General features: G+C 49.6%; 1 protein-coding gene across 1 annotated transcript in view; it reads left to right on the forward strand.

Moving 5' to 3' along the window:
- The first annotated feature begins 1,376 nt into the window (after window positions 1-1,376).
- Window positions 1,377-18,589, forward strand: part of LOC138525615 (fibulin-2-like) — a 33,637-nt gene continuing 16,424 nt past the window's right edge. The window contains exon 1 of the mRNA XM_069635661.1: window positions 1,377-1,449. The gene's annotated coding sequence lies outside the window, so the exon portion shown is untranslated. The remainder of the gene's footprint in view (window positions 1,450-18,589) is intronic.

Genomic DNA, 18,589 nt, shown 5'->3' on the forward strand with positions numbered 1-18,589 from the left:
GATCAGAGGACTAGTCTCTAAGACCAGGACGGAATAGAGACTGACCCGTTCGCGTCAGCCTCACTGACATGCCCAACACTTACACGAGGCGCACCCTAGAGATCCGAAACCAGTGGGGCCACTCTCCCCATCACACATAAGACTCTGACACCACTCTAGAATTGCCATGAAATGGAACCCAGAATAGTATGGGGGGGGGGCACCGCCACATGGCCTGAACTCTACTGCCATTGTGCCATTGTCTAGACCTGAAATTCCAATAAAGCACTCCGCGGGCGCCCCAAGCCACCACCGCCTCCCCCACCTGATGGACTCACCTCTCACTCTACTAGCACCCATAAGCTACTCACACGGAACAACATACACAGGTCTGAATTTTCTCTCTGGATGGAACGCAGACCTAAGTAGAACCGCCGCGCTCCTCAGAACCCGGGGGGCCAACAATCAAACATAGAAACGTGGAGCGCAGCTTATGGGAGACTGGGGGGCGGGGGGGCAGAGTTATCATAGAGGCAGCTGGCAGCTTAGCTGGAAAGCTATCACTCTGCACTTCCAGCTGCCACTCACCAGCGCATCCCATTAACAATCAGACAATGAAGGTGCGAAGTGATAGCACGAATTGCAGGCGTTCCAGAAAAGAGCTATCCGCTGCGAAGCGCTAGAATGGGCCCGGGTTAGATGTTACCTGCTTAAAACGCTGGGTGGGCACTTCAAGGAAGGCAGCTGCACTTTCACGCTGGGGCTGTAGTATGTGCTTGGCTGCCTGCCAATCACTGTGCTATGGGTTAAACATTCATTCAAGGTACCCGAAGAGGGGAAAGAGAGGGGGCGGGAGGTGTAACTGCGGACTATTGAGCACTTTGTGTGCACTTTTAATCATGTTTGGATTTTAAGCTACAGCAACAGAGGACGATGACGTGTCTTCGGGGAAATCGCTCTGAAAAACCTTGAAATGTCTTTCCCCTGCACTGAACTTTCTTGATGTCTCCTTTGTGATACATACATACCTCTTGGTAAACTATGTCTTGCCACAGACCAGCAACCCCCCCCCCCCCCCCCCCCCCCCTGTTTGTCCACACCCTAATAATGAGCCGGCCTGGAAAGCTGCTGTTTACTGATGGTATCTGGTCTCTGACATATGCTGGTGTATGTTCTACCATGTCTACCCCCCCCCCTTTCCCTATCACCTCCTGTGTGCCCCTCCACCCAGCCCAAGGCCCCGGACCTGCAGCAGCACACAGGCTCGCATAGCAGCACAAGTCCCACCCCGACCCCTTCCCTCCCGCCCGCATTCAGCCCTGGAGGTGAACAGGGGGGGTCAAGGGTCACATAACATCACAAGGACAGCCCCACCCCCTGCCAGCTCAGGTATAAATGCGGGCCTCCACCTCAGCCTAAGCCACAGCCGATCGGACTGACTGGAGAAGGAGAGCAGGAGCTGAGTGCCAGGTAAGACCCCCTGCCGCCTGTCCCACTGTGAGGCCCCCCACTCCTAAGAGACAGTGACGGGTCGGCACCAACCATCTGTATGGGACAGTGAGGGCGGGGCCTCTGCCAACCCTCCCTCCTTTGGGACAGCGAGGGCCCCCTGCAGACCCTCTCTCCTATGGCATTGTGAGGGTCCCCCGACGACCCTCCCTCCTATGGGACAGTGAAAGACCCCTGTAGACACCCACCCCCGCAAACCCTCCCTCCTATGGGACAGCGAGGGTCCCGTGATAACCCTCCCTGCCAACCCTCCCACCTATGGGACAGTGAGGGTCCCCTGCCGACCCTCCCTCCTATGGGACAGCACGGGTCCCCTGATAACCCTCCCTGCCAACCCTCCCTCCTATGGGACAGTGATGGTCCCCTGCCGACCCTCCCTCCTATGGGACAGTGAGGGGCCCCCTGCAGACCCTCCCTCCTATGGCATTGTGAGGGTCCCCTGCCGACCCTCTCTCCTATGGGAGAGTGAGGGTCCCCTGCCAACACTCCCCCATATGGGACAGTGAAAGACCCCTGTAGACACCCACCCCCGCAAACCCTCCCTCCTATGGGACAGCGAGGGTCCCGTGATAACCCTCCCTGCCAACCCTCCCTCCTATGGGACAGTGAGGGTCCCCTGCCGACCCTCCCTCCTATGGGACAGCACGGGTCCCCTGATAACCCTCCCTGCCAACCCTCCCTCCTATGGGACAGTGATGGTCCCCTGCCGACCCTCCCTCCTATGGGACAGTGAGGGGCCCCCTGCAGACCCTCCCTCCTATGGCATTGTGAGGGTCCCCTGCCGACCCTCTCTCCTATGGGAGAGTGAGGGTCCCCTGCCAACACTCCCTCCCATGGGACAGTGAGGGTCCCCTGCCGACCCTCTCTCCTATGAGAGAGTGAGGGTCCCCTGCCAACACTCCCTCCTATGGGACAGTGAGGGACCCCTGCAGACCCCCTCCCCTATGGGACAGTGATGGGTCCCCTGCAGGCCCCCTCCTCTAAGGGACAGTGAGGACCCCGCTGGAGACCCCCTCCCCTATGGGACAGTGATGGGCCCCCTGCATGCCCCCTCCCCTATGGGACAGTGAGGACCCCCCTGCAGACCCCCTGCCCTATGGGACAGTGATGGGCCCCCTGCAGACCCCCTCTTCTATGGGACAGTGAGGGTCCCCTGCCAACCCTTTCTCCTATGGGACAGTGACCCCACCCCGCAGACTCCCTCTTCTATGCGACAGTGGGGGGGGGGGGGGCTGTAGACCCTCTCTCTTATGGCACTGTGAGGGACCCCTGGAGACCCCCACCCCTGCAGACCCTCTCTCCTATGGGACAGTGAGGGGCCCCCTGCAGACCCCCTCCCCTATGGGACAGCGTTGGGCCCCCTGCAGACCCCCTCCCCTATGGGGCAGTGAGGACCCCCCCGCAGACCCCCTTCCCTATGGGACAGTGATGGGCCCCCTGCAGACCCCCTCCCCTATGGGACAGTGAGGCCCCCCCGCAGACCCCCTCCCATATGGGACAGTGAGGGCCCCCTGCAGACCCCCTCCCCTATGGGACAGTGATGGGCCCCCTGCAGACCCCCTCCCCTATGGGACAGTGAGGACCCCCCGCAGACCCCCTCCCCTATGGGACAGTGAGGACCCCTCTGCAGACCCCCTCCACTATGAGACAGTGATGCGCCCCCTGCAGACCCCCTCCCCCTATGGGACAGCGAGGGGCTCCCTGCAGACCCCCTCTTCTATGGGACAGTGAGGGTCCCCTGCCAACCCTCTCTCCTATGGGACAGTGACCCCACCCCACAGACTCCTCCCTCTCCTGTGCGACAGTGGGGGGGGGGGGGGCTGTAGACCCTCTCTCTTATGGCACTTTGAGGGACCCCTGGAGACCCCCACCCCTGCATACCCTCTCTCCTATGGGACAGTGAGGGGCCCCCTGCAGACCCTCTCTCCTATGGGGCAGTGATTGGCCCCCTGCAGACCCCCTCCCCTATGGGACAGTGAGGGGCCCCCGGCAGACCCCCTCTCCTATGGGGCAGTGATGGGCCCCCTGCCAACCCTCTCTCCTATGGGACAGTGAGGGGCCCCCTGCACACCCTCTCTCCTTTGGGGCAGTGAGGACCCCCCTGCAGACCCTATCTCCTATGGGGCAGCGAGGAACCCCCTGGAGACCCTCTCTCTTATGGCACTGTGAGGGACCCCTGGAGACCCCAACCTCAGCAGACCCTCTCTCCTATAGGACTGTGAGAGACCCCCACAGACCCTCTCTTCTATGGAACAGTGAGGGACCCCTGTAAACACTCTCTCGTATAGGACTGTGATGGACCCCTGCAGAGCCTCTCTCCTATGGGACAGTGACCCCACCCCGCAGACTCCTCCCTCTCTCTGGGGGGGGGGGGGCTGTAGACCCTCTCTCTTATGGCACTGTGAGGGACGCCTGGAGACCCCCACCCCTGCAGACCCTCTCTCCTATTGGACAATGAGGGGCCCCCTGCTGACCCTCTCTCCTATGGGGCAGTGATGGGCCCCCTGCCAACCCTCTCTCCTATGGGACAGTGAGGGGCCCCCTGCACACCCTCTCTCCTTTGGGGCAGTGAGGACCCCCCTGCAGACCCTATCTCCTATGGGGTAGTGAGGACCCCCCTGCAGACCCTCTCTCTTATGGCACTGTGAGGGACCCCTGGAGGCCCCCACCTCAGCAGACCCTCTCTCCTATAGGACTGTGAGAGACCCCCACAGACCCTCTCTTCTATGGGACAGTGAGGGACCCCTGTAAACACTCTCTCATAAAGGACTGTGATGGATCCCTGTGGAGCCTCTCTCCTATGGGACAGTGAGGGGGGCCCCCTGCAGACCGTACGTCCTATGGCATTGAGGGCCCCTAAACCCCCCTCTACAACACCACCTGATTCAGAGGTGTTGACATGTTTTGGCTTCCTCTTCATTATTCTTGGGGCCTTCTTCAGGCCATTAAGCACAACCAGTATGATCCAGTATTCCTTTTTTGTAGAATTGTGGTTAGGACTGGGTCGCATGCCTAGCTGTAGGTGAGCAGTTTTTGGGAAAGGAAAAGAGAGAAGCTGCATGCCGTGGGAATGCTTTGGGCCCCGGCCCTGTAGCGCTCTCTTGTCAGTCCGCAGCACTCTGTGCACGTTGGGGTTGTTATGGTGATCTGGTTACCTTTCTACTCTTTTTGAGCCTCCATACGTTTGTTTTGATCCCCAGTCTTGGGCTTTATCCAGGCACAGTCTGTTCTTGCTGCTCTCTCATTACCTGTAGCCCTTTCTACTGGGTCTGGCTGCAGAAGGTGCAGGGAGTGTCCCCGACACTTGGGCTGATTGGAAAGAAATGAATGGTCCTTCTCGAAGGCCCAGAGTCAGCCAATATCAGAGCTCTGAACCTAACTTGTGTTGCTCTCCACTTGAGAAGTCAACGCTGCTTTGCCGACAGGCTTCATGGCCCCTGTTGTGTTCCAGTTTCTCAAGTGTGTTGGTGTACGGTGCCACATCATTTCACTGGCGACGAGGATGGGATCCTGTCGAGGAGGGAGCAGCAGCTGAACCAGGAACACCGCCCTCCATGTACCCACGTCCCATGTTGTGATGCCAGCACTCGGAGATAACAACGTAGATACGAGCAACAATGCCAGGAAACATGGAAGCAGACATTTTTTGCATCTTGACGACACTGTAATGCGGGATCTGAAAACCAGAACGCCCAGCTCCCAAAAAACTGCAACACCTCGACCCTAATTTCTACTGAGATTTCTAAAATTAAGAACTACCACGCCTGTTGTGGGATCTGAGCTTGTCTACCTTCCTGTCCGTGGTGCGTGCCTTGAATCAGTGGGTGACCCCAGCCCCTTCCCAGTGAGCACACATTCAGTCTTTGTTAACGACCAGGGGTCCAGTTTTCTTTTTTCTCGCCCTGATGAAGGCTTCTATCAAAATGTTTTTCCCAGCAGGGGGCATTTTTGCCGAAACGTGACATGGGTGTTATTTCAACAAAAACATCTCACAGTTCCTTTGGACTTTTCTTTGACTAAACTCCACATCGGATAGGGGGGTCCTGTCTGAACACGTTTTTGGATTCTTTCATGACACTATCACGTCGGCAGACCTGCATGCAACAAATTAAGTTTGTTTATACAAAGAACAATTGGGTACTTTGGGACTTTGAATATTAATAGAGGGCACGGTTTCCCCTTTTTCCTTTTGTTTTTTCTTGATTTATGGTCCAACCTTGATTTATCTTGCATTAGAGTTCATTTGATGTATGTTCACATCACATTTTGTTATTTGTCTTGTTCTTTCTTTACTTCACGATTTGAACATTGTACAATTATGACAAAGTTCCTCTGTTTCTAAATCTAATTCCATATACGTTTGTCTTTTTCTGATTTTTGTCTTTTTTCAACTAAAAATGTTTCATTAAATTTGTTCACAACAAGGACTGTTTCCAGCATCTATAGACGCTCAGAATAACTGATATCTGGTTTGGATACCAGTTGGAATTATTTAAATGTATTAAAAATTGTTGTTCTAGCATAGTGGATACCATTGGTTACATATTTTTGCTTAATGTCCCGATCCACGTTTTGCTTTAGGGACTCTCCCTAATTTACTTTTGGTATGAACTTGTGCTTTATCCAGGCACGTTCTGTTCTTGCTGCTCTCTCATTACCTGTAGCCCTTTCCACTGGGTCTGGCTGCAGAAGGTGCAGGGAGTGTGCCCGGCACTTGGGCTGATTGGAAAGAAATGAATGGTCCTTCTCGAAGGCCCAGAGTCAGCCAATATCAGAGCTCTGAACCTAACTTGTGTTGCTCACCACTTGAGCAGTAACCCCAAGAGGCCCAGTAGAAGGACTCAATAAAGAAGGTCTTACAATGACATGGGGTAGCCCATACGCCCAGCGCCAGTACAAACACCCCTCTATTTGGGGGTAAATAGCAACAGCTCAGCATGGTTACATATGGTGAACTGGAGAAACACCAGTGGAATTCTGCTCTGTAACACAATCGCCACTGTGGCCCGTTATGAAGGGGCAGTCTGGCGGCAGTGCACGATGGGTTCGCAGATGCCAAGGCTTTGGCCTGGGCTATCATGGATGCAGTACTGTGTAATTTGGCATTAGGCGTCATGATGCCTACAATCACGGCTTGGATAAGGTTCTTGACGTTGTTCAGCCTTTTCCTCTTGTCTGCCTTTCTTTCAGGTTGAGGCCTGGGAGATGTTCTCACTAATCATGGTCAGTGAATGCTTCTTTCTTGTCACGTGACTACTTAGCGCTATGAAAGGAGTCCCAGTAGGAAGCAATTAGCATTAAAACTCCTCCTTTTTCAACACCATGGTTGATGTCTTATTGGTCTTCACCTTGTGTCTACTGTTATGGACTTCAAAGCTGGGAGCAGATCGATGTCTGTGAATTAAACATTTTGTGTCTGGTGCTTTTCCCTCCATTCTGGGCACTCACCCACACGTTCATTCCTCTTACCTCTGTGCTCAGCCCAGAGTAGACCCTTCAATTTGAATGCACCAAAAATTAATGAGGAGCAGGCTGACTGCTCTCTCTGGACAAACGCTACACTATATTGGTTGGTTACTGTCTTAATGTGCTGCAGAAGGCACGCACCTCAATAAAGAAGCAGACCGAAACATATGCTGACACCCTGGAATCCATGGCCTGTAGACTGGTTCTGTCCTTCACCACAAGAATAAAAAAAGAACATGTAACTTCCTTGTTCTTGCTTTAGCTAATCTAAATGATATCACACTTACCTCATTTCCACATCAATACACCGTTGCATTTCTGTTACACACCTCAATTGTGTTGCATGCAATATTGTCCATAAGAACTCGAAGCATAGAATGCAGTCCAATATTGTTATCGAAGTCAGCCATTGTTCTAATAGTTCATTCCTGCTACACGGTATATCTAGATTCTGTGCCATTCCTTGACCTTTAGTGCTCCCTTTTCTTACTAGGTATAAGGGTGCAGTGTACATTACTCACTCAGAGCTGTTGGAGTGTTTCTTGGTCCCACATCCTGGTGTTGGAGCACAGCCAGGCTGTTGTATTGTGAAATCCATGAGATTCAGGATCAGTGCTCAAATAATCGAGCTGTTTCAGGGCCTGATCTACTCAGGGCTTTGATGTATGGGAGGTTCAGGTGGTCCTTTGTCTGTTTCACCGTTTCTACTGTAGTATAAGAGCAGACTCTCAGTACTTTGATGTAAGGGAGGTTCCGGTGGTCTTTTGTCTGTTTCGCCGTTTCTACTGTAGTATAAATGCAGACTCTCAGTGCTTTGATGTAGGGGAGGTTCTGATGGTCCTTTGTCTGTTTCGCCGTTTAGCAGACTCTCAGTGCTTTGATGTAAGGGAGGTTCTGATAGTCCTTTGTCTGTTTTGCCGTTTCTACTTTAGCATATGAGCAGGCTCTCAGTGCTTTGATGTAAGGGAGGTTCCGGTGGTCCTTTGTTTCGTCGTTTAGCAGACTCTCAGTGCTTTGATGTAAGGGAGGTTTCCGATAGTCCTTTGTCTGTTTCGCCGTTTAGCAGACTCTCAGTGCTTTGATGTAAGGGAAGTTCTGGTGGTCCTTTGTCTGTTTCGCCGTTTCTACTGTAGCATAAGAGCAGACTCTCAGTGCTTTGATGTAAGGGAGGTTTTGGTGGTCCTTTGTCTGTTTCGCCCTTTAAACTGTAGCATAAGCGTAGACTCTCAGTGCTTTGATGTAAGGGAGGTTCCGGTGGTCCTTTGTCTGTTTCGCCATTGGTCCGTTGTCTGTTTCGCCATTTCTATTGTCGCATAAGAGTAGACTCTCGGTGCTTTGATGTAAGGGAGGTTCCGGTGGTCCGTTGTCTGTTTCGCCATTTCTATTGTCGCATAAGAGCAGACTCTCGGTGCTTTGATATAAGGGAGGTTCCGATGGTCCTTGTCTGTTTCGTTTCTACTGTAGTATAAGAGTAGACTCTCGGTGCTTTGATGTAAGGGAGGATCTGGTGGTCCTTTTTCTGTTTCACCGTTTCTACTGTAGCATAAGAGCAGACTCTCGGTGCTTTGATGTAAGGGAGGTTCCGATGGTTCTTTGTCTGTTTTGTTTCTACTGTAGTCTAAGAGCCGACTCTCAGTGCTTTGATGTAAGGGAGGTTCCGGTGGTCCTTTGTCTGTTTCACCGTTTCTACTGTAACATATGAGCTGACTCTCAGTGCTTTAATGTAAGGGAGTTTCCGGTGGTCCTTTGTCTGTTTCGCCATTGGTCCGTTGTCTGTTTCGCCATTTCTATTGTCGCATAAGGGCAGACTCTCGGTGCTTTGATGTAAGGGAGGTTCCGGTGGTCCTTTGTCTTTTTCGCCGTTTCTACTTTAGCATAAGCGCAGACTCTCAGTGCTTTGATGTAAGGGAGGTTCCGGTGGTCCTTTGTCTGTTTTGCCGTTTCTACTGTAGCATAAGAGCAGACTCTAGTGCTTTGATGTAAGGGAGGTTCTGATAGTCTTTTGCCTGTTTCGCCGTTTCTACTGTAGTATAAGAGCAGACTCTCAGTGCTTTTATGAAAGGGAGGTTCCGATGGTCCTTTGTCTGTTTTGCCGTTTAGCAGACTCTCTGTGCTTTGTTGTAAGGGAGGTTCTGGTGGTCCTTTGTCTGTTTCACCATTGGTCCGTTGTCTGTTTCACCATTTCTATTGTCGCATAAGAGCAGAATCTCGGTGCTTTGATGTAAGGGAGGTTCCGGTGGTCCTTTGTCTGTTTCGTCATTGGTCCGTTGTCTGTTTCACCATTTCTATTGTCGCATAAGCACAGACTCTCAGTGCTTTGATGTAAGGGAGGTTCTGATGGTCCTTTGTCTGTTTCGCCGTTTAGCAGACTCTCAGTGCTTTGATGTAAGGGAGGTTCTGATAGTCCTTTGTCTGTTTCACCGTTCCTACTGTACCATAAGAGCAGACCCTCAGTGCTTTGATGTAAGGGAGGTTCCGGTGGTCCTTTTTCTGTTTTACCGTTTCTACTTTAGCATAAGAGCAGACTCTCAGTGCTTTAATGTAAGGGAGGTTCTGGTGGTCCTTTGTCTGTTTCGCCACTGGTCCGTTGTCTGTTTCGCCATTTCTATTGTCGCATAAGAGCAGACTCTCGGTGCTTTGATATAAGGGAGGATCCGATGGTCCTTGTCTGTTTCGTTTCTACTGTATTATAAGAGTAGACTCTCGGTGCTTTGATGTAAGGGAGGATCTGGTGGTCCTTTTTCTGTTTCACCGTTTCTACTGTCCCATAAGAGCAGACTCTCGGGCTTTGATGTAAGGGAGGTTCCGATGTTTCTTTGTCTGTTTCACCGTTTCTACTGTAACATATGAGCTGACTCTCAGTGCTTTAATGTAAGGGAGGTTCCGGTGGTCCTTTGTCTGTTTCGCCATTTCTATTGTCGCATAAGAGCAGACTCTCGGTGCTTTGATGTAAGGGAGGTTCCGGTGGTCCTTTGTCTGTTTCGCCGTTTCTACTGTAGCATAAGAGCAGACTCTCGGGCTTTGATGTAAGGGAGGTTCTGATGGTTCTTTGTCTGTTTCCACGTTTCTACTGTAACATATGAGCTGACTCTCAGTGCTTTAATGTAAGGGAGGTTCCGGTGGTCCTTTGTCTGTTTCGCCATTGGTCCGTTGTCTGTTTCGCCATTTCTATTGTCGCATAAGAGCAGACTCTCGGTGCTTTGATGTAAGGGAGGTTCTGGTGGTCCTTTGTCTGTTTCGCCGTTTCTACTGTAGCATAAGTGCTGACTCTCAGTGCTGTGATGCAAGGGAGGTTCCGGTGGTCCATTGTCTGTTTCACCGTTTCTACTGTAGCATAAGAGCAGACTCTCAGTGCTTTGATGTACGGGAGGTTCCGGTGGTCCTTTGTCTGTTTCGCCGTTTCTACTGTAGCATAAGAGCAGACTCTCAGTGCTTTGATGTACGGGAGGTTCCGGTGGTCCTTTTTCTGTTTTACCGTTTCTACTTTAGCATAAGAGCAGACTCTCAGTGCTTTAATGTAAGGGAGGTTCTGGTGGTCCTTTGTCTGTTTTGCCATTGGTCCGTTGTCTGTTTCGCCATTTCTATTGTCGCATAAGAGCAGACTCTCGGTGCTTTGATATAAGGGAGGTTCCGATGGTCCTTGTCTGTTTCGTTTCTATTGTAGTATAAGAGTAGACTCTTGGTGCTTTGATGTAAGGGAGGATCTGGTGGTGCTTTTTCTGTTTCACCGTTTCTACTGTAGCATAAGAGCAGACTCTCGGTGCTTTGATGTAAGGGAGGTTCCGGTGGTCCTTTGTCTGTTTCACCGTTTCTACTGCAACATATGAGCTGACTCTCAGTGCTTTAATGTAAGGGAGGTTCCGGTGGTCGTTTGTCTGTTTCGCCATTGGTCCGTTGTCTGTTTCGCCATTTCTATTGTCGCATAAGAGCAGACTCTCGTGCTTTGATGTAAGGGAGGTTCCGGTGGTGCTTTGTCTGTTTCACCGTTCCTACTGTACCATAAGAGCAGACCCTCAGTGCTTTGATGTAAGGGAGGTTCCGGTGGTCCTTTTTCTGTTTTACCGTTTCTCCTTTAGCATAAGAGCAGACTCTCGGTGCTTTAATATAAGGGAGGTTCCGATGGTCCTTGTCTGTTTTGTTTCTACTGTAGTATAAGAGTAGACTCTCAGTACTTTGATGTAAGGGAGGATCTGGTGGTCCTTTTTCTGTTTCACCGTTGCTACTGTAGCGTAAGAGCAGACTCTCGGTGCTTTGATGTAAGGGAGGTTCCGATGGTTCTTTGTCTGTTTTGTTTCTACTGTAGTCTAAGAGCCGACTCTCGGTGCTTTGATGTAAGGGAGGTTCTGGTGGTCCTTTGTCTGTTTCGCCGTTTGTACTGTAGCATAAGAGCAGACTCTCAGTGCTTTGATGTAAGGGAGGTTCTGGTGGCCCTTTGTCTGTTTCACCGTTCCTACTGTACCATAAGAGCAGATCCTCAGTGCTTTGATGTAAGGGAGGTTCCGGTGGTCCTTTTTCTGTTTTACCGTTTCTACTTTAGCATAAGAGCAGACTCTCAGTGCTTTAATGTAAGGGAGGTTCTGGTGGTCCTTTGTCTGTTTCGCCATTGGTCCGTTGTCTGTTTCGCCATTTCTATTGTCGCATAAGAGCAGACTCTTGGTGCTTTGATATAAGGGAGGTTCCGATGGTCCTTGTCTGTTTCGTTTCTACTGTAGTATAAGAGTAGACTCTCGGTGCTTTGATGTAAGGGAGGATCTGGTGGTCCTTTTTCTGTTTCACCGTTTCTACTGTAGCATAAGAGCAGACTCTCGGGGCTTTGATGTAAGGGAGGTTCCGATGGTTCTTTGTCTGTTTTGTTTCTACTGTAGTCTAAGAGCCGACTCTCAGTGCTTTGATGTAAGGGAGGTTCCGGTGATCCTTTGTCTGTTTCGCCATTGGTCCGTTGTCTGTTTCCCCATTTCTATTGTCGCATAAGAGCAGACTCTCGCTGCTTTGATTTAAGGGAGGATCTGGTGGTCCTTTTTCTGTTTCACCGTTTCTACTGTAGCATAAGAGCAGACTCTAAGGGCTTTGATGTAAGGGAGGTTCCGATGGTTCTTTGTCTGTTTTGTTTCTACTGTAGTCTAAGATCCGACTCTCAGTGCTTTGATGTAAGGGAGGTTCCGGTTGTCCTTTGTCTGTTTCACTGTTTCTACTGTAACATATGAGCTGACTCTCAGTGCTTTAATGTAAGGGAGGTTCCGGTGGTCCTTTGTCTGTTTCGCCATTGGTCCGTTGTCTGTTTCGCCATTTCTATTGTCTCATAAGAGCAGACTCTCGGTGCTTTGATGTAAGGGAGGTTCCGGTGGTCCTTTGTCTGTTTCGCCGTTTGTACTGTAGCATAAGACCAGACTCTCAGTGCTGTGATGTAAGGGAGGTTCCGGTGGTCCATTGTCTGTTTCACCATTTCTACTGTAGCATAAGAGCAGACTCTCAGTGCTTTGATGTACGGGAGGTTCCGGTGGTCCTTTGTCTGTTTCGCCGTTTCTACTGTAGCATAAGAGGAGACTCTCAGTGCTTTGATGTACGGGAGGTTCCGGTGGTCCTTTGTCTGTTTCGCCGCTTCTACTGTAGCATAAAAGCAGACTCTCAGTGCTTTGATGTAAGGGAGGTTCCGGTGGTCCTTTTTCTGTTTTACCGTTTCTACTTTAGCATAAGAGCAGACTCTCAGTGCTTTAATGTAAGGGAGGTTCTGGTGGTCCTTTGTCTGTTTTGCCATTGGTCCGTTGTCTGTTTCGCCATTTCTATTGTCGCATAAGAGCAGACTCTCAGTGCTTTGATATAAGGGAGGTTCTGATGGTCCTTGTCTGTTTCGTTTCTATTGTAGTATAAGAGTAGACTCTCGTGCTTTGATGTAAGGGAGGATCTGGTGGTCCTTTTTCTGTTTCACCGTTTCTACTGTAGCATAAGAGCAGACTCTCGGTGCTTTGATGTAAGGGAGGTTCCGGTGGTCCTTTGTCTGTTTCGCCATTGGTCCGTTGTCTGTTTCGCCATTTCTATTGTCGCATAAGAGCAGACTCTCGTTGCTTTGATGTAAGGGAGGTTCCGGTGGTCCTTTGTCTGTTTCGCAGTTTCTACTGTAGCATAAGCACAGACTCTCAGTGCTTTGATGTAAGGGATGTTCCGGTGGTCCTTTGTCTGTTTCACCGTTCCTACTGTACCATAAGAGCAGACCCTCAGTGCTTTGGTAAGGGAGGTTCCGGTGGTCCTTTTTCTGTTTTACCGTTTCTACTTTAGCATAAGAGCAGACTCTCAGTGCTTTAATGTAAGGGAGGTTCTGGTGGTCCTTTGTCTGTTTCGCCATTGGTCCGTTGTCTGTTTCTCCATTTCTATTGTCGCATAAGAGCAGACTCTCGGTGCTTTGATATAAGGGAGGTTCCGATGGTCCTTGTCTGTTTCATTTCTACTGTAGTATAAGAGTAGACTCTCGGTGCTTTGATGTAAGGGAGGATCTGGTGGTCCTTTTTCTGTTTCACCGTTTCTACTGTAGCATAAGAGCAGACTCTCGGGGCTTTGATGTAAGCGAGGTTCCGATGGTTCTTTGTCTGTTTTGTTTCTACTGTAGTGTAAGAGCCGACTCTCAGTGCTTTGATGGAAGGGAGGTTCCGGTGGTCCTTTGTCTGTTTCGCCGTTTCTACTGTAGCATAAGTGCTGACTCTCAGTGCTTTGATGTACGGGAGGTTCCGGTGGTCCTTTGTCTGTTTCGCCATTGGTCCGTTGTCTGTTTCACCATTTCTATTGTCGCATAAGAGCAGACTCTCGGTGCTTTGATATAAGGGAGGTTCCGATGGTCCTTGTCTGTTTCGTTTTTACTGTAGTATAAGAGTAGACTCTCGGTGCTTTGATTTAAGGGAGGATCTGGTGGTCCTTTTTCTGTTTCACCGTTTCTACTGTAGCATAAGAGCAGACTCTCGGGGCTTTGATGTAAGGGAGGTTCCGATGGTTCTTTGTCTGTTTTGTTTCTACTGTAGTCTAAGAGCCGACTCTCAGTGCTTTGATGTAAGGGAGGTTCCGGTGGTCCTTTGTCTGTTTCACTGTTTCTACTGTAACATATGAGCTGACTCTCAGTGCTTTAATGTAACGGAGGTTCCGGTGGTCCTTTGTCTGTTTCGCCATTGGTCCGTTGTCTGTTTCGCCATTTCTATTGTCGCATAAGAGCAGACTCTCGGTGCTTTGATGTAAGGGAGGTTCCGGTGGTCCTTTGTCTGTTTCACCGTTTCTACTGTAGCATAAGAGCAGCCTCTCAGTTCTTTGATGTACAGGAGGTTCTGGTGGTCCTTTGTCTGTTTCACCGTTCCTACTGTACCATAAGAGCAGACCCTCAGTGCTTTGATGTGAGGGAGGTTCCGTGGTCCTTTTTCTGTTTTACCGTTTCTACTGTAGCATAAGTGCTGACTCTCAGTGCTGTGATGCAAGGGAGGTTCCGGTGGTCCTTTGTCTGTTTCGCCGTTTCTACTGTAGCATAAGAGCAGACTCTCAGTGCTTTGATGTACGGGAGGTTCCGGTGGTCCTTTTTCTGTTTTACCGTTTCTACTTTAGCATAAGAGCAGACTCTCAGTGCTTTAATGTAAGGGAGGTTCTGGTGGTCCTTTGTCTGTTTTGCCATTGGTCCGTTGTCTGTTTCGCCATTTCTATTGTCGCATAAGAGCAGACTCTCGGTGCTTTGATATAAGGGAGGTTCCGATGGTCCTTGTCTGTTTCGTTTCTATTGTAGTATAAGAGTAGACTCTTGGTGCTTTGATGTAAGGGAGGATCTGGTGGTGCTTTTTCTGTTTCACCGTTTCTACTGTAGCATAAGAGCAGACTCTCGGTGCTTTGATGTAAGGGAGGTTCCGGTGGTCCTTTGTCTGTTTCACCGTTTCTACTGCAACATATGAGCTGACTCTCAGTGCTTTAATGTAAGGGAGGTTCCGGTGGTCGTTTGTCTGTTTCGCCATTGGTCCGTTGTCTGTTTCGCCATTTCTATTGTCGCATAAGAGCAGACTCTCGGTGCTTTGATGTAAGGGAGGTTCCGGTGGTGCTTTGTCTGTTTCACCGTTCCTACTGTACCATAAGAGCAGACCCTCAGTGCTTTGATGTAAGGGAGGTTCCGGTGGTCCTTTTTCTGTTTTACCGTTTCTCCTTTAGCATAAGAGCAGACTCTCGGTGCTTTGATATAAGGGAGGTTCCGATGGTCCTTGTCTGTTTCGTTTCTACTGTAGTATAAGAGTAGACTCTCAGTACTTTGATGTAAGGGAGGATCTGGTGGTCCTTTTTCTGTTTCACCGTTGCTACTGTAGCGTAAGAGCAGACTCTCGGTGCTTTGATGTAAGGGAGGTTCCGATGGTTCTTTGTCTGTTTTGTTTCTACTGTAGTCTAAGAGCCGACTCTCAGTGCTTTGATGTAAGGGAGGTTCCGGTGGTCCTTTGTCTGTTTCACCGTTTCTACTGTAACATATGAGCTGACTCTCAGTGCTTTAATGTAAGGGAGGTTCCGGTGGTCCTTTGTCTGTTTCGCCATTGGTCCGTTGTCTGTTTCGCCATTTCTATTGTCTCATAAGAGCAGACTCTCGGTGCTTTGATGTAAGGGAGGTTCCGGTGGTCCTTTGTCTGTTTCGCCGTTTGTACTGTAGCATAAGACCAGACTCTCAGTGCTGTGATGTAAGGGAGGTTCCGGTGGTCCATTGTCTGTTTCACCATTTCTACTGTAGCATAAGAGCAGACTCTCAGTGCTTTGATGTACGGGAGGTTCCGGTGGTCCTTTGTCTGTTTCGCCGTTTCTACTGTAGCATAAGAGGAGACTCTCAGTGCTTTGATGTACGGGAGGTTCCGGTGGTCCTTTGTCTGTTTCGCCGCTTCTACTGTAGCATAAAAGCAGACTCTCAGTGCTTTGATGTAAGGGAGGTTCCGGTGGTCCTTTTTCTGTTTTACCGTTTCTACTTTAGCATAAGAGCAGACTCTCAGTGCTTTAATGTAAGGGAGGTTCTGGTGGTCCTTTGTCTGTTTTGCCATTGGTCCGTTGTCTGTTTCGCCATTTCTATTGTCGCATAAGAGCAGACTCTCAGTGCTTTGATATAAGGGAGGTTCTGATGGTCCTTGTCTGTTTCGTTTCTATTGTAGTATAAGAGTAGACTCTCGTGCTTTGATGTAAGGGAGGATCTGGTGGTCCTTTTTCTGTTTCACCGTTTCTACTGTAGCATAAGAGCAGACTCTCGGTGCTTTGATGTAAGGGAGGTTCCGGTGGTCCTTTGTCTGTTTCGCCATTGGTCCGTTGTCTGTTTCGCCATTTCTATTGTCGCATAAGAGCAGACTCTCGTTGCTTTGATGTAAGGGAGGTTCCGGTGGTCCTTTGTCTGTTTCGCAGTTTCTACTGTAGCATAAGCACAGACTCTCAGTGCTTTGATGTAAGGGATGTTCCGGTGGTCCTTTGTCTGTTTCACCGTTCCTACTGTACCATAAGAGCAGACCCTCAGTGCTTTGGTAAGGGAGGTTCCGGTGGTCCTTTTTCTGTTTTACCGTTTCTACTTTAGCATAAGAGCAGACTCTCAGTGCTTTAATGTAAGGGAGGTTCTGGTGGTCCTTTGTCTGTTTCGCCATTGGTCCGTTGTCTGTTTCTCCATTTCTATTGTCGCATAAGAGCAGACTCTCGGTGCTTTGATATAAGGGAGGTTCCGATGGTCCTTGTCTGTTTCATTTCTACTGTAGTATAAGAGTAGACTCTCGGTGCTTTGATGTAAGGGAGGATCTGGTGGTCCTTTTTCTGTTTCACCGTTTCTACTGTAGCATAAGAGCAGACTCTCGGGGCTTTGATGTAAGCGAGGTTCCGATGGTTCTTTGTCTGTTTTGTTTCTACTGTAGTGTAAGAGCCGACTCTCAGTGCTTTGATGGAAGGGAGGTTCCGGTGGTCCTTTGTCTGTTTCGCCGTTTCTACTGTAGCATAAGTGCTGACTCTCAGTGCTTTGATGTACGGGAGGTTCCGGTGGTCCTTTGTCTGTTTCGCCATTGGTCCGTTGTCTGTTTCACCATTTCTATTGTCGCATAAGAGCAGACTCTCGGTGCTTTGATATAAGGGAGGTTCCGATGGTCCTTGTCTGTTTCGTTTTTACTGTAGTATAAGAGTAGACTCTCGGTGCTTTGATTTAAGGGAGGATCTGGTGGTCCTTTTTCTGTTTCACCGTTTCTACTGTAGCATAAGAGCAGACTCTCGGGGCTTTGATGTAAGGGAGGTTCCGATGGTTCTTTGTCTGTTTTGTTTCTACTGTAGTCTAAGAGCCGACTCTCAGTGCTTTGATGTAAGGGAGGTTCCGGTGGTCCTTTGTCTGTTTCACTGTTTCTACTGTAACATATGAGCTGACTCTCAGTGCTTTAATGTAACGGAGGTTCCGGTGGTCCTTTGTCTGTTTCGCCATTGGTCCGTTGTCTGTTTCGCCATTTCTATTGTCGCATAAGAGCAGACTCTCGGTGCTTTGATGTAAGGGAGGTTCCGGTGGTCCTTTGTCTGTTTCACCGTTTCTACTGTAGCATAAGAGCAGCCTCTCAGTTCTTTGATGTACAGGAGGTTCTGGTGGTCCTTTGTCTGTTTCACCGTTCCTACTGTACCATAAGAGCAGACCCTCAGTGCTTTGATGTGAGGGAGGTTCCGTGGTCCTTTTTCTGTTTTACCGTTTCTACTGTAGCATAAGTGCTGACTCTCAGTGCTGTGATGCAAGGGAGGTTCCGGTGGTCCTTTGTCTGTTTCGCCGTTTCTACTGTAGCATAAGAGCAGACTCTCAGTGCTTTGATGTACGGGAGGTTCCGGTGGTCCTTTTTCTGTTTTACCGTTTCTACTTTAGCATAAGAGCAGACTCTCAGTGCTTTAATGTAAGGGAGGTTCTGGTGGTCCTTTGTCTGTTTTGCCATTGGTCCGTTGTCTGTTTCGCCATTTCTATTGTCGCATAAGAGCAGACTCTCGGTGCTTTGATATAAGGGAGGTTCCGATGGTCCTTGTCTGTTTCGTTTCTATTGTAGTATAAGAGTAGACTCTTGGTGCTTTGATGTAAGGGAGGATCTGGTGGTGCTTTTTCTGTTTCACCGTTTCTACTGTAGCATAAGAGCAGACTCTCGGTGCTTTGATGTAAGGGAGGTTCCGGTGGTCCTTTGTCTGTTTCACCGTTTCTACTGCAACATATGAGCTGACTCTCAGTGCTTTAATGTAAGGGAGGTTCCGGTGGTCGTTTGTCTGTTTCGCCATTGGTCCGTTGTCTGTTTCGCCATTTCTATTGTCGCATAAGAGCAGACTCTCGGTGCTTTGATGTAAGGGAGGTTCCGGTGGTGCTTTGTCTGTTTCACCGTTCCTACTGTACCATAAGAGCAGACCCTCAGTGCTTTGATGTAAGGGAGGTTCCGGTGGTCCTTTTTCTGTTTTACCGTTTCTCCTTTAGCATAAGAGCAGACTCTCGGTGCTTTGATATAAGGGAGGTTCCGATGGTCCTTGTCTGTTTCGTTTCTACTGTAGTATAAGAGTAGACTCTCAGTACTTTGATGTAAGGGAGGATCTGGTGGTCCTTTTTCTGTTTCACCGTTGCTACTGTAGCGTAAGAGCAGACTCTCGGTGCTTTGATGTAAGGGAGGTTCCGATGGTT

This window comes from Ambystoma mexicanum, chromosome 7p, assembly GCF_040938575.1.
Source record: "Ambystoma mexicanum isolate Mex_15411 chromosome 7p, UKY_AmexF1_1, whole genome shotgun sequence".
NCBI classification, from domain to species: Eukaryota; Metazoa; Chordata; class Amphibia; order Caudata; family Ambystomatidae; genus Ambystoma; species Ambystoma mexicanum.